This window comes from Dioscorea cayenensis, chromosome 15 (genome assembly GCF_009730915.1).
Source record: "Dioscorea cayenensis subsp. rotundata cultivar TDr96_F1 chromosome 15, TDr96_F1_v2_PseudoChromosome.rev07_lg8_w22 25.fasta, whole genome shotgun sequence".
Taxonomy (NCBI): domain Eukaryota; kingdom Viridiplantae; phylum Streptophyta; class Magnoliopsida; order Dioscoreales; family Dioscoreaceae; genus Dioscorea; species Dioscorea cayenensis.
In genome coordinates this window covers 8,282,490-8,294,661 of record NC_052485.1, presented here as the reverse complement: position 1 = coordinate 8,294,661, position 12,172 = coordinate 8,282,490, and the positions used below count along the sequence as shown (strand labels likewise).

General features: G+C 39.9%; 1 non-coding gene across 1 annotated transcript; it reads left to right on the top strand.

Moving 5' to 3' along the window:
- The first annotated feature begins 10,198 nt into the window (after positions 1-10,198).
- LOC120278376 lies at positions 10,199-10,305 on the top strand. Its single transcript, XR_005541707.1, has one exon. It is a non-coding gene; the product is annotated as a small nucleolar RNA R71 (small nucleolar RNA).
- Positions 10,306-12,172: the final 1,867 nt, after the last annotated feature.

Below are 12,172 nucleotides of genomic sequence, written 5' to 3'. Positions count from 1 at the left end.
ATACTTGTAGAATTAATGATTGATCAAGATGGAATCTGTTGACTCTTGGTAATGAGTTTGAGCTCTATGTTGTCATTATTTATAACGACTAAATTAAGTCCTAGGCCAAGGTAATTGAATGAAGAAGAAAAGGATTTCTTAAGTCATTCGTTGGTTAGTTATAATTGACATGAAACATAGTTGGTAACCTATTGGGATTTGACAGTCCAACCATATCCTAGGGTTGACCCGGGGATTTATAGACAGAAGAAAAATATTACATTATTCTTCAATTGGTTCTTGAGAGTATTTATATATTTCATGCTATCCAGTCGTTAAGGAGTGTTGCTAGACAGCAACCTTGATTAGTAAATTAGTATGATTAATTTGCTACCGGCTTAGTATTGAACCTATGGGGTCACACACAAACGAGTGTTCTAATCTTTGCTAAAGGATTAATTATTTTATTATTTGATAATTAAATTAGATTATTTGATTAATCAAATAAATAAACTAATTAGTTCAAATGGAATATTATTATATTCTTTACTAGCATAGAGAATATAATTAATATTAAAGGACAAATTGAATGATGTTTGCATGTGATGGTTTTGAGAAAACCAAAAGCCACATGGATGCTTGACGGTTTTGGTTTTGGGAAAACCAAAAGGTTTTGAGAAACCGAAGAAAGTCTTGACGGTTTTGGTTTTGGGAAAAGCAAAAGGTTTTGAGAAACAGAAGAAGGTCTTATATACATTGGTTAGAAAAAAATGACATTCGATCAAGTGAGTTTTGAGAGTCAAAACCTATAGTTCAAGTTGTTTGTTGATTCCATTTTGTCAAAGGGTTGATAGCAAAGGTTGGTCTCAGTGTGGGTACGCATAGAGTCTTCGCATTATCGAAGAGGTTTGGAAAGGAAAAAGGAATCCGCTTCAAAGGTATGTTTTAGATCCGATCTTTAACTAGTTAAATGAATTTTAAATACAAATAGATCCTCCATTGGATTATTTCGCCTTTTGCTGCGTGTTTTGAACACCGTATAATCCTACAGCCTTATGCATCAACAATATCTCAATAAGCGAGTGGAGTGCATACCCTTGATTATGAAATAAAGAATAGGAGTTTTTAGAAGTGTGACAAACTTCATAGGCGGTAATTTTGTTATTCTTCACTTATGCTAAATAGTTTTTAAAAGTAAATCTTGTTGTTATTTCTTGATAAAGTAATTTTTAAAAATGTTTTTTTAAGACAAATAATCCCATAAATTTATCCACCAACTTTCTTCGGCATAAGAGAAACTTATTTTTAGTGCTGCTAACCACTTGAACCATAAGTCGGATACTAGTTATGCCCTAATGAGAGAAAGTGCTATCTCATAGGATGAGTGAAAGCTACTACCCAGGTAGAAAGAACTACCACCTCAAAAGTGTGAAAGCCACCTTGGCGGCCGCCTAGGAAAAGGCTACCTTAGAGGATGTGTGAAGCTACTACCTCTTCTTTTTGTATATAAATAAGTCCCTCTTAATAAGAACTTTGAGGAGTACATGTTGAGTTGACTTGAGTGAGTTTACACACACTTACACAATATCGGGTTGTTGTCCTTTTTGATTCAAGTTTTTAGCTAGAGCAATAATTTCTCTTATTCGTTGTTTGAATTTTTCCCTACTTGTACAATGCTTCTTTTGTATGCTTTTGGTGAACCTAAGGCCGTGCACTTTCAATTATCTTTCTTATATGCTTGAATGTTTTATTTTTGCTTGAGGACAAGCAAAAGCTTAAGTGTGGGGAAGTTTGATAAGTGCTTGTGTATAAGTAATACGAAGTATTCTTTTCTTACATTGAGCATTACTTTTATCTGATTTTATAGTTCATTCATGTGTATTTGTGTTTTTTTGTGCATTTAGGGTTGTGGAGACAAGTTTGGAAGATAGAAAGAAAAAGTAGATTGCGGACGCGATTGTTGATGAAGTTCTTAGATTGAACAAGGGCCAAGGCACAAGTTGTGATCATAAACATGTGGGCGTGTGCCAACCTCCATTATGCTCAAGTGAATACACAAAGTTGATGGGGTACAAAGGCAGTCACACTCATATGTTTTGACTTGTGCAACAATGTTAAGAGCTTCGTCAATGTGGTTTCATTGAAGATGTGTCGTGATCTACCTCATGGATGTGTGCCCAATCATGCGGGCTTAATGAAAAAAGTGAATTCAGAAGTATTTCGGATAAGGATTGTAGCAAAACACTGTAACAAAATCACTGTAGCTGTTATTGTTCATAGAGCGTAGGAAAAGGAGACCTGGAAATCCACACAGCTGTGTGAAAATTCCACACGCCCGTGTGGATGCCCAATTTCAGCCCAATAAATTCTGCTTTGAGAGTTCTATTTGGGGATCTTCTTCCCATCTTTTTCCCATCTTCTGGGGAAAGCGCGGCTAGGGTTTGGAAAGGCTTTTGCTGGGTTTTAGGAGCGGTTCTACGACATTTGACATCGAGTTCCTTTGGAGGAGAACTATTAGGGGAGCTTTCGTTAGCATTGATTCGGCGAGGTGTGCCTTAGGTTTGACAAGGGAACCTTTGGAGAAGACAAGGTGGCTCCTCAAAACTATCGATACGGATGACAAGGGGGTTATCTCTATGGATTGCTTGCATTTACTTTTGATTTTAATGTTGATTTTTTATTGCTCCATGGAGAGCTAAACCCCTAGTGGGTGCTTGGACTTGTAAACCTTAGGATGATTTTGTTTCATCGACTCTTATTATGTTTCCTTTAATTAATGTTTTAATTGAGTTTTAATTTCGTGTGCATGTTGATTTGATTTTCCCTTAGAGTGACACTAGGGTTGAGAATCTATCTATGTAATCCTTTGAAGGGGTGACAACTTCATTAGGGTTAGACTTAGTGAGATTGAAGAGGGTTGAGAGGATGAGTCGAGAGGTTGCGGAACGTTCCCTTTCCTTTCTGACGTGATTTATCCTACCTCCACGTTCCAAGAGTTCTTTGCGGTCGAGATAGAGTGAAGTGCCAAGAGACAAACTCCACTGTAACTTAGTTGCGCAAGTAACAGAGTGAAGTTTGAAGTATTGAAGTAATCCTTGGTGCTGGGGCTTAATCGTGACTAGAGGTCTTTTGCCTGGACCAAAGGATTAGATCTATACTAGGGAATAGGGTTTATCACTTGGAATCTCTAGAGCTTCAAGTAGTCCCACATAGTGTGAGGTGTTGATAGTATTTCTTTCCACTGGGGCATAGTGTAGAGGGCTAGTCATGGTTGACCTTAGGTTTGGGACCGTGTGTCTTTGGATTGCCACGATTCATTAAACTTCAATTAGGAGATATAATATTAGTCTTCAACTTGGAACAATAGTCCTTTGGTGAGGATTATCCGAGTACCCCATTTTACCATCAATTACCTCTCTTTCTTACTCTTGCTTATTCTCTTTTATCTTGTACTTTTATTTGCATTGATATTTTGAATCAACATCACAACTTGGTTTTCACTATAGTTAAATAATGATACTTGTGTTTCCAAGCAACTATTCCCTGTCGATTTGACTACCCATTCACCGGGGTATTTTATTACTTTGATGACCCGTGCACTTGCGGTACACACACGCAAGGGGTGTATGAAGTTTTTGGTGCCGTTGTTGGGGAATAGGCATTTTGGAAGCATTTGCACTTTGATATTTTAGCTATTTATAGTAATTTTGCTATAGTGTTTTGCTACAATAAATTGCTACAGTTCTTTGTCAAAATGCTCCCGAATTCACTCTTTTCATTGAGGCCGCATGATTGGGCACACATCCATGCGGTAGATCATGTCACGTCTTCAATGAAACCACCTTGATGAAGCTCTTGACAATGTTGAACAAGTCAGAACATATGAGTGTGACTGCCTTTGTACCCCTCCACTTTGAGTATTCACTTGAGCACAATGAAGGTTGGCACACACCTACATGTCTTTGAGCACAACTTGTGTCTTGACCTTTGTTCGATCCAAGAACTTCATCAACAATCGTGTCGTGATCTACTTTTGTTTTCTTTCTTCTAAACTTATCTCCATAATCCTAAATGCATAAAAAAAACACAAATACACACAAATAAGCTATAAAATCTGATAAATAATGCTCAATTTAGGAAAAGTATACTTTGTATTACTTATACACAAGCACTTATCAAACTCCCCCACACTTAAGCTTTTGCTTATCCTCAAGCAAAAATAAAACATTCAAGCATATAAGAAGGAAAATTGAAAGTGCTTGGCCTTAGGTTCACTAAAAGCATGCAAAAGAGGCATTCTACAAGTAAGGAAAAAAATTCAAACACTGAATAAGAGAAATCATTGCTTTAGCTAAAAACTTGTATAAAAAAAAGACAACAACCCGATATTGTGTAAGTGTGTGTAAACTCACTCAAGTCAACCCAACATGTACTTCTCAAAGCTCTTATTAAGAGGGACTTATTTATATAAAAAAAGAAAAGGTAGCTTTAGACATCCTCTAAGGTAGCTCTTTCCTAGGCGGTCGCCAAGGTGGCTTTTCCACTTTTGAGGTGGTAGCTCTTTCTACCGGGGTAGTAGCTTTCACTCATCCTATGAGATAGCTCTTTCTCTCATTAGGGCATAACTAGTATACGGCTTATAAGGGTAGCTTCATACTTCATAGGTGGTAGCTCTTTCCACCCCCAATGCACAAACAAAACAAACAACTATTTTTTTCTTTTTTCATCCATTCATTATATATATTTTTTCAAATAAATTAGAATAAGAAACATGCTAAAACAATCCCTTAAATGGTGAACTTGAGTTTCCACAAGGGTTAATGAATGAGTAGTGCAACAAGTGTTAATCGGGCAAAAATTCCTAAAAATTCAAATAAACTAGACCATGATAGTATTCAATGTTAAAAATTTCCTAAACTTAAGAATACGACCGTTGCAACTTAGGTGAACCACTATTAGCTACATAAGCATGAACGATGAATGCATAAGTATAAAACATGTGTAATGTGAACTCATGTAATGTGAACACCGTTAATCGGGCAAAAAAATTCCTAAAAATTCAAGTAAACTAGAGCATGATAGTATTCAATGTTAAAAATTTCCTAAACTTAAAAATATGACCGTTACAGCTTAGGTGAACCACTATTAGCTATATAAGCATGAACGATGAATGCATAAGTATAAAACATGTGTAATGTGAAGCCCCCACAAACACGTAAGATGTACATTGACCTCAATGTATACATGAAGAAGTATAACAATTAAAACATGTGTGTGGAGATGGGTAATTGAAACAATACTCCACTGAACTCTTAGTGTACGTTTGATGGAGCTATGTTCATTGAGAGTTGAGTTCCAACGGGTTCTGGAGCACACACGGGCATGTAAAAAGCCACATGACCGTGCCCATCACTATCCTCAATTCCAAAACTCACAAGACCATCTGTACGTATACACAAGGGGGTTCAGCAAAGCTCAATAAAAACAAAATAAAGTCGAGTCTATAAAGATATGAAATGGAATACAACTCGAAACAATTGAAGATAAAAAGATAAACTTAAAAGGAAAATCCTTTTTGAGTGATATAAGTTCAAATAAAATACATAAATAACATAATAAGAACATAAGAACAAAGAAAAGTAAAGACGCATTAAGCGTCGGTGTCATCTACTGCTGGTGGTGTTGAAACTACTATTGCTGGTGGTGGTGGTGGTGATCTTGATGTTATTGGTGGTGGTGATGGAGGTGATGGAGGTGCTGGAGATGCTGGACATGTCAGTGGGGCTTGGGGTCTCATCACAAATGGCGAGGTCATGTCTTGCTCAAGTAACTGCTATAATGTGTCGAGACGCTCCATCACCTCTGCGTGGTTCACATCCTGTGTAGCGCGAACCTCAGCCAAATCTACCTGTAACACTCCCACAACACTCTCGAGTCTCTCAAAATAGTCATGGGCTTGAGATGGAGAAAAGATGCGCACTGGAGGTGGCTCCTATGTTGCGGGAGGTGTCTCGCTCTCCATATGCTCCTGTTGTGGCTCAAGAGCAAGCTATGAACCTTATGCTGCATCACCCTCACCCTCACCCTCACCCTCGGTCGTCTCTACTGGGGCATGATCATGACATAAACACCTGGCTTGTATCTGTGAATTATGCCCATTAGTCTCATCATCCCTAGGACGAGGGGAGATGGCACAATGATCTTCTCGGCCCTCTAATAGCTTCCAACAGACCCATTCCCATGATGAGTTGAGTGATATAGAGACCTGAGAAGAGCATTCCCACTCTAGCATACTAGCTCTGGTAATGCAAGTACTCGCCCAAGATGTGCCCCAAGTGGAGTGGCTCACTCTATACCATGGAGTATATATATAACAGGTCTTGTCTTCTCAGAACTCCTGTGCTATCGCCACGTCTGTTCACCGATCGGCTGAGAATGGTGTGGATGTATCGGTATGCTGGCCGAGAAAGGCACATGGCCTTGGAGACCCCTGGCTCATACTGCCCCTGTCCACACAACATCCTATAGGCAGGCTGTGGAGTCAAACTGCTGGGATAATCTGTCGGCAGCTGCTCATACTCCTCTGTATTAATATATGCCTCATCATAGAGCCCCAATCAGACCAAATATTACGTAACACTCACACTGTGATACTGTCCAAAGGCTATGAACTGTATAGTGTCAATACTATCAAAACTGGAGTATGAACGGTCGAACTTAAATGAAGCGAGCACCTCTAGTGTTAACATGCCGATGGGCAGCTCTCTAATGGATAATAGACTCCTCCAGCTACCCACAAAGAGGAGCATGTCGACCTCTTTTGCCATCTTATCTCCTAATTATATCTTTCTTAAAGTACTCAAGTCTGGGAAATGAGATTGTCTAAACTTCAACTTCGACAACTACTCGAAACATGCTTGATGTTCAGGAATAGTGAACTCAAGCTACTCCGGAGAAGGCTCGTAAGGACATTTGCTGGTCTCTTTCTTCTATTTAGGGGCCATGTCTGCAAAAATTAAAAAGAAATTGATCAAATCAAACTCAAAATCTAATTCTACAGAAATTCACACGGTCTTGTGGAAATTTCATATGCCTGTGTGGATCTTCTGGGATCGACAGCCGCACGGCCACAAGCAACAAAAATCATACAAATCACCCTAGATTCATCTACATTTGTTCTATATTCATTCATTAGCAATATATGCATGAAATGCAAGCAAAATCGACCACATTGCGTAAAAGAAACAAAGATTGGCGAGGAAAAGAGAAATAGAAAGCTTACCGATAAAATGAGAATCCAAAACTTCGAATATGGCCGGCAAACCAACTAAAATCCCTTTAAATAGACGGAGGAGGGGTTGGGAGATGAAAAGGATGCGTTCTTTGAGTGTATAAATGTTTAGAAATGAAGAGGAGTGAATGGATTTTAAAGAAATGTCGCACCCCTTTGTGTTATGTACATCCACACGAGCGTGTGGAAATTACCCACACCCGTGTGACTCCACAGGAGAGCTTCACTGGGGCATCCACACACCCTTGTGTGCTCTCGGGATAGCTCTTTTTAGCTCTGAACACATCCACACGGGCGTGTGAAAATTCTCTATACCCATGTGCCCGACCCATAGGGGCACCCACACCCCCTGTGGCTTCTTTGTTCTCCTGAGAAAAATTTCTAAGTGTTCAACATGCCCCTGTGAAAATTCCACACTGGTATGTGGATGTACACAGGAGGACACACAGGGGCACTCACACGCCCCTGTGTCTTCTCGGGATGGAGAAGATGTCTCTGCAGAGTTTTACAAGGGCGTGTGGAAATTACCCACGCCCGTGTGGAAATTCATAGGGTTATCCACAAGGGTAATCACACGCCCTTGTGTCTTCTCGGGATGGAGACTTAGCACTCTGCAGAGATCCACACGCCCTTATGGAAATTCCCCATGGGTATGTGACCGTCACAAGGTTGTTCAGAGGGGCATTCACACGGCCCTGTGTCTTCTTGGCATGGGGAAGTTGAGCTCTAAATGGAAACACACGCCCATGTGGAAATTTCACACAGTTGTGTGTCTTCTCTGGATGACTTAGAGAAATTACAGACTCTGCAGAAAAAATTCTGCAACACACACACATATAGAGACTACAAAAATAGTGAAAAACTGACCAGAGATTCATGAAAACATGCTCAAATGACCTAAAATTCACCGATCACAATGAAGCATACTAAAACACCAATGATCCATGAGAAAAACACATCATTAGCATGTAAAAATTGAGACACTAACACTTAAGCTCTTATTCATGCAAGTACTAAACTAAAACCTAGAAAAATAGTAAAGACTTGGGTTGCCTCCCAAGAAAAGCTTGTTTGACGTCACTAAGCTTGACGTACCTGTCCTTACCTCACTAGGGTTCATAAATGAAAGTTGTTCTGTTACCTACAAGTTGAAAGCATGATGAACACAATTTTTGCAAGGTAAAGGGGGAGTTATTGGGTTTGTTACCACACACCGGTTTGTCACCCTTACTACGTGAATGCTCATTCCCACTAGCATTGGGGCGCTTCTTGTGACGTTTCCTTACCCTTTTGTGCTTTTGGATCATCCTCTTCATGACTCTCAAGGTAGGTCGCACCTTGTCCTCTAGATCAAGTGACAAAATTTCTTCATTCTCCATCTCTTGATCTAGCCACCCCTCCAATGGGTCCAGACACAACATTTCCTGCACATAATCATCAATCAACTCATTAGTGGTGCTAAAAAAAATACAAAGTATCATTGAAATCAAGAGAATGTCTCATGGCTTTGGCAAGGTGGTATGTCAACTTGTCATCTCCAACTCTTAGCATCAATTCCCCACCGTCCTTGTTAATGAGAGCTTTGGAAATGCGCAAGAACGACCTCCCAAGTATCAATGGAACCTCGACATCCTCGTCAACGTCTAACACCACAAAGTCTGCAGGAAAGATGTACTTGTCAACTTTCATAAGTACATTCTCAATAATGCCCCTCGGATGTCTAACTAATCGATCAACCAATTGAAGTGTCATTTGAGTGGGCCTAGGCTCTCCCAAGCCTAGCTTATGAAAGAATGTATAAGGCATGACATTAATGCTATCCCCTGAATCCGCCAATGTCTTTTCTTCACCCAAGTTACCAATATTGCATGGAATGATGAAGCTACCGGGGTATTTCTTCTTTTTCAACATATTTTTTGCAACACCATTGAGTATAAAGCATCTAAGATCATAGATACACTCTCCTCCAACTTCCTCTTACTTGTCAAGAGGTCTTTGAGAAACTTTGCATAGTGAGGAATTTGAGACAATGCCTCCACAAATGGGATGTTGATGTGCAACTGATTAAATAGACCCAAAACTTATTGTATTTTAACCTCCACTTCGTTGGGTGACTCAATCATTGTCTTCTCGAGCCTACTCTCAACTTCATGACCACTTCTCAAAGTGATCATCTTCACATGTTCTCTTGGATTGGTCTCCGTGTTGCTAGTCAAACTCCCTTGAGGTTCTACTGAAAGTGACTTCACAATTTGTCCCACTTGGTTCTCCACTTTGTGTAATGATGCGGTGTGTTTGCTAAGTGTGGCTTCAACCGATTGAAATATTGTATCTGAAGATTGAATACACTTGGTCAAAGCCTTATCCAAATCAGTCATCCGGTTATCTAACCTTGAAACACTGTTCTCCATATTCGGGGCTTGTTGTTGTTGGAAACCTGGTGTTGCCATAGCCTTCTGTTGTCCTTGATTACTCCAAGAAAGGTTTAGGTGGCTCCTCTACCCCGAATTATAGGTATTGCTATACGGATTTCCTTGACCCCTCATTGTATTCCCTTCAAAATGCACCTGTTTCACTAAAGTTGTACCACCAATAGTAATCGGGCAATCAAATGAAGCATGTCCTCCCCCACATCCAGTACAACTCATCACTGCCACCAATCTGGGAGAAGTTAGAGTGTCTAACTTCTTGCTTAAGGACTTAACCTAGGCCGCTAATGATATGACCGCATCAATCTCATGAAGTATGGCTACCTTCTTCTTATCTCGTGTGTTCCACTAATAACTGTTCCTAGCCATCTGTTCAATGAGCTATCAGCCTTCTTCGGGGGTCTTACTGCCTAAGGTACCTCCTGCTGCAGCATCAAGTAATTACTTCATGCTTGGGTTCAAACAATTGTTGAAAGTATGGATAATCATCCAGTCGGGGAACCCATGCTGAGGACATTTCTGCAGGAGATCCTTTAACCTATCCCATGTCTCAAAAAAAGACTCCAATTCAGTTTTCACAAAAGAGGATATATCTTTCTTGAGCTTTGTAGATTTTCGAGGAGGGAAATATTGGACAAGAAAAGCTTCTACCATCTCCTCCCAAGTAGTGATCGATACTCTAGGTAATGAATGTAACCATTGCTTTGCTATCCCCTTCCAGGAAAATGGGAATTCCCTCAACTTGATGGCATCATCTGTAACTTCACTAATCTTGAGCATGTAGCACACTTCCAAGAAATTGTCGATGTGATTGTTTGGATTCTCATCGGCCAAACCATTAAATAGTGCTGCCTACAGTAATATCTGGATGAAGCCTGGTTTGAGCTCAAAGCTCTGAGCCATGACCGGTAGCCTCACAATACTAGACTGCGTGCCAAGAACTGCGGGTCTTGCATAATTTGAGAGTGCCCTCTACTGCTCATGTTGTTATACTATAGTATCAGACCCTTCAACTTCTATCTCAGCTTGATTTGTCTATTAATGTACAGGTTCCTTTCCCCGTCTATGAGTTCTTCTTCCAATATCTGGATCACCTTCAACCAATGTCTAAGGGTTGCCTTGGGTCATAACCTGGAACTACAATCGAAGAAAGAAAACAAATCAGAACGGTTGAAGAAAAGAAGGTGTGAAATAGAACAAGTGATGAATAGGTAAAATAGCAAAGTGCAAATGCTTCTAAAAAGCCTATTCATGGTAACGGTGCCAAAAACTTAACACACCCCTTGCATGTGTGTACCGCAAGTGCACTGGTCATCAAAATAATAAAATAGCCGGTGAGTGGGTAGTCGAATCCACAGGGAATAATCGCTCGGATACAAAAGTATAGCTACTTAACGATAGTGAAAACTAAGTTGTGATGGTGAATCAAAGTATCAATGCAAATAAAAGTAAAGAAAATAGATAACAAGCAAGAATAGGAAAGAGAGGTAATTGATGATAAATTAGGGTACTCGGATAATGCTTACCCTAGGACTATTGTTTCAAATGCAAGACCAATATTATGCCTCCTAATTGAAGTTTAATGAGTCATGGGAATCCAAAGACACACGGTCCCAAACCTAAGGTCAACCGTGACTAGCCCTCTACACTATGCCCCGACGGAAAGGAATACTCTCAACACCTCATACTGTGTGGGACTTCTTGAAGCTCTAGGAATTCCAAGTGATAAACCCTATTCCCTAGTATAGATCTAACCCTTTGGTCCAGGCAAAAGACCCCTAGTCACGATTAAGCCCCAGCACCAAGGATTACTTCAACACTTCACTCTGTTACTTGCGCAACTAAGCCATAATGGAGTTTGTCTCTTGGCACTTCACTCTATTGCGACCGCAAAGAACTCTTAGAACATGGAGGTAGGATAAATCACGTCGAAAGGGAAAGGGAATGTTCCCCTACCTCTCGATTCACCCTCTTAACTCTCTTTAATCTCACTAAGTCTAACCCTAATGAAGTTGTCACCCCTTCAAAGGATTACCTAGATAGATTCTCAACACTAGTGTCACTCTAAGTGAAAATCAAATCAACAAGCACATGAGATTGAAACTCAATTAAAACATCAATTAAAGGAAACATAATAAGAGTCAATAAAACAAAATCATCCTAAGGTTTACAAGTCCAAGCACCCACTAGGGGTTTAGCTCTCCATGGAGCAATACAAAATCAACAATGAAGTCAAAAATAAATACAAGCAATCTATAGATAAAATCCCCTTGTAGTCCGTATCAATGGTCTTGAGGAGCCGCCTCATTTTCTCCAAAGATTCCCTTGTCAAACCTAGGGCACACATCGCTGAATTAATGCTGACCGAATCAATGCTGACGAAAGCTCCCCCAATAGCTTTCCTCCAAAGGAACCCTATGTCGAATGCTATAGAACCGCTCCTAGAACACAGTAAAAGCCTATCCAAACTCTA